Source organism: Apium graveolens, chromosome 4, assembly GCF_009905375.1.
Source record: "Apium graveolens cultivar Ventura chromosome 4, ASM990537v1, whole genome shotgun sequence".
Lineage (NCBI taxonomy): Eukaryota > Viridiplantae > Streptophyta > Magnoliopsida > Apiales > Apiaceae > Apium > Apium graveolens.
In genome coordinates, this window is record NC_133650.1 from 272,304,747 (window position 1) to 272,309,125 (window position 4,379).

Consider the following 4,379-nt stretch of genomic DNA (forward strand, 5'->3'; position numbering starts at 1 on the left):
GTTATCATTATTAGAGAAGATTATTCATTGTAACCCTAGCAGCTCTCGTGATATTTGTTCATCACTGAGAGGTAACAGTTCCATACTGTAACAGAGTTTATTGTTTCAATAAAGTTTGTTTTCTGTTACTTAAGTTCTTAAAGTTCGATTTGAGTGTACTATACACTGTATTCACCCCCTCTACAGTGTGTGTGTGACCTAACATCCTTGAATTAAAATCCTTTTAATCATGTTACCTTATACTCAATTCTTTCCGTATATGGTGGATTTTCGGGAAAAATTAAAGTGTTCGAATTTTAATTCTGACGATCTTTACATACACTTATTTACTTTATGAAATACTAATACGATCTTAGAATTTCCATAATAGTACTCCTATATATCGTGGTCTGATAATTTTTCTTAATCAGCATAGTCAGCACAAGTTACTATTCATTAGGGTTTCAAAAATTTCCAAAAATTGGGGTTATTACACAGGAGGTGTAGGCACTCTGTCTTGAGCAGTCTCTGGTTGTGCAGAAGGAAGTAATTCAATAACAATCGGTTCTGTTGGGATCAGAGATTGCTGACCCCCTTCCTTAGCTGCTTCCCCATCTTCTGAATCTGACTCAGCTGTGTCCCTGTGAGCTCTTTTCTTTTTCATTTTCTTCAAGGGTGGAGATACTGTAGGAGCTTTATCATCAGGATTTAGCTTTCTAAGCCTTTTGAGGGGCCTAGAACTCCCAGTTTCAGCATCTTTTGGAGAAGAGATCTTCTCAGCTTCTACAATAACAGGTTCTGATATGGAAACATGTTCCTCAGTATCTGATTCATCTCTCAGAATCATTCTCCTCCTCTTCTGTTGAGATTGAGACACAATTTTTGTCCTCTTTGGTTTAGAAGATGAAGGTTTCACTGTAGGTGTGAAGGTTGAGGTTAAGTTGACTGTTTTGGTTTGAAAAATGTCCTGATGGAGGGTTGAGATGGTTGAGGTTGAGAAGTTGGAGATGTTGGTGTAGTTGTGGTAGGTATTGATGGAGTTTGGGTTGGTTGTGATGAATTGGTGGGTTGGACATCAGGATAGACAGATGTGTATGTATGTGGATCAGCATTTACCAAGACTTGTTTTACAGACTGAGGTATTTGTAAGGGTCTAAGCACTTGTTTCTTATTGTCAGCATTTAACAAATCATTAAAAGCCCTTTTTGCAAACTTAAAGGGTGGAATTAGATCAGTGGTAGGTTGGGGTTCATCAGCACAACAAAAAGTATATATAAGCTAACAGAATCTAGCAAAGTATACTACATTCCTATCCTCTGTCATCCTATCCCCTATGAAACCTAGCACAGCACTTGCAAAATCAAAGTAAGTTTGATGAATAAGAGCATACCCGATTTGCTGACTCAGAAATGGAATAGCATCAAAGTTGGAGCATCTATTGGCGAAAGCCTTAGTGATACAATCAAAGAAAAAGCTCTATTCCTTCCTGATATTTTCTCTTTTCAGTTGTCCAAGTTTTCCCAAACTTTTCTCATAGCCCAAACTGGCCATAAGCTGCTGTAGAACAGGTTCCTCCACTATGGAGAATGTACAGCCTTCTGGTAAGTGGAGAGCTTTGCGAACTGCTCCAGGAGTAACCACATGCTCAACATCATTGACTTCAAATACGATGCTTGGAGTACCAGTAGGACCACCACTATCAAAAATCCCAGTCCGCCAAAACGTCAGAACTTGTTGGGCGGAGATAGCTTGAGGTTGGGTCAAAGCATACCCAATCTCACTAGCTGCTAAGAAATCTTGCACAAAGTGCAAATCTGATGGAGCTTCAGCCTTGTTCAAGATTGCAGCATAGTTGTTTGGTACAAACTTGGCTCCATCAATAATTAAATCTTTGGGCGCCATTAGAATTAAGTGAGAATCTTGTTTGCCTGAAAGGTGTTTGATGAAATGTTTGTATAGTGAACCGTCAGAAAATGTAAGAGAATAAGAAAAGAGAGAGAGTGAAATAGAATAAAAATATGAATAAAAGATTTGAAAATATTTTATCTCTTTTACTTAGACAACCCACGTTACAGTAGTTAATGAGAAGTGAAACAGACCTTTACACATGTCAGGCATGCAACAGTTAAGGCAAAAGTTAATGGGCACGGTAAATAAGCAATTATTACTTTGCACGTTCAGTTTAAAAAAAAAAAAATTGTTCCCACTAAACAAATGATTATTACTGCTTTATCTCACATAAACCAATATTCTGAAAAAAAAATATGACCGTTGAGGTAATGACCAAAAATAAACCAAGTAAATAAATATTTCCACATCAGCATCAGAACTTGATTATTATCAGAATTTAAAAGTCATCAGAATATGGCTTTTTAACTCGACAAGTGAATGTTTATTCCTGTAATTCTTCACACAAATACCGATATGGGTACATCAGAACTTAATCATCAGAACTTCCATCAGAACTTGTCCTCAGAATTTATGCAACTGACACTTAAACTGTTCATCCAAAATAACATTTATCACCACAGTAATTTTCACCATTCATATGGAGTGTATGTGTGTGCATTAAGCTAAATATCGGACAGAGTAAAGTCTGATTCACTTCAGTACATCTTAGAAATAAGGCATAACTAAGAACTTTGCTTAAAATCTGTAGTTATTCTGAAGTCTACTATAGAATGAGTTCATGCTTGAGTCCACCTCAACTGTTTTGTGCTCATTTTATGCATCTTTTAAAATTCCTTTTTACAGTGGCTTCTCAGTGTAAGTGAGTCACAACTGCTTATCAGAATTTATGCTATTATCAGAGTATTTCTCCAGTAATCAGAGAATGTGAAAAGTCACCAAGAAAACTTTATTTTGCTTTTCTAATGCATATTACTTAATACCAGCAATGCACTTGGGTCTTCCCTTCCACATTTTTTACTCTAGATCTCAAAGGAGTACCTGATTTTTATTTCTTTTCTTTTCTTTTGATAAGTGAGGCTTATCAGCACTTAGTACATCCATCAGATTTACTAACATCGGAACTTAACAGATAAGAAGCACTATTCTAGTTTTTGACTTAGTAATAAGATACACAAAGTAAACTTTAACTAAGCTCAATATCAGAATTTGCTTGTGTTAAGAGATTTCCACATAAACAATTACTTTAGACATGGGATATCAGTATATTAAGGTTTACTAGGTCAGCATCTAGCACAGTTATCCTCATTGGATTGAATAGTTACAGAAACATTCATATCACTATCAAAGTTTAGAAATTCACATCAGACAACAATCAGCACTTTAAAAAATTTCAATTAAAGACAGAATACACAAAGATAGTAATATCTGTAAATACTGATCATAACGTCTGATGTATCAGAACATAAACTAAGCAGATTTAGAGAAAGAACCTGAAACCATTCAAAGTTCATTTACCAATCTTGTAAAGGTAGCTTCACATAGTGGTTTTGTGAAGATATCTGCTAGTTGTTGATCTGTTGGAACAAAATGCAATTCCACTGTACCTTCATCCACATGTTCCCTTATGAAGTGGTACCTAATGCTGATATGCTTTGTCATTGAGTGTTGAACTGGATTACCTGTCATAGCAATAACACTTTGATTATCACAGTAAATAGGGATTTTAGAATATGTTAACCCATAATCCAGTAACTGATTCTTCATCCAAAGAATCTGTGCATAACAGCTTCCTACAGCAATGTCCTCTGCTTCTGCAGTTGATGTGGAAATTGACTTTTGTTTCTTGCTAAACCAAGAAACCAATCTGCCTCCAAGAAATTGGCAGCTTCCACTTGTGCTTTTCTTGTCAATTTTGCATCCTGCAAAATCTGCATCTGAGTAACCTATTAGCTTAAAGTCTGATTTTCTAGGATACCACAATCCCAGATCAGTTGTACTCTTAAGGTACTTGAAATTCTTTTCACAGCAGTTAAGTGAGGTTCTCTTGGATCTGCTTGAAATCTTGCAAAAAGACAGGTAGCATACATGATATCAGGTCTACTTGCAGTTAGATAGAGTAGTGAGCCAATCATACCTCTATAATCAGTAATATCTACTGATGTACCAGTATCCTTATCCAATTTTATTGTAGTGGCCATAGGAGTGAATGCACTTGAACAATCTTGCATTCCAAATTTCTTCAACAAATTTCTGGTGTACTTAGATTGACAAATAAAAGTTCCTTCTTCATTCTGCTTGAATTGAAGGCCCAGAAAATAGCTATGTTCTCCCATCATACTCATTTGATATCTTGACTGCATTAGCTTGGCAAACCTTTTATAAAGTCTGTCATTTGTAGAACCAAAAATGATATCATCAACATATATCTGCACCAAAAGTAAGTCCTTTCCATGGTTGAGATAAAACAATATTTTGTCAATAATCCCTCT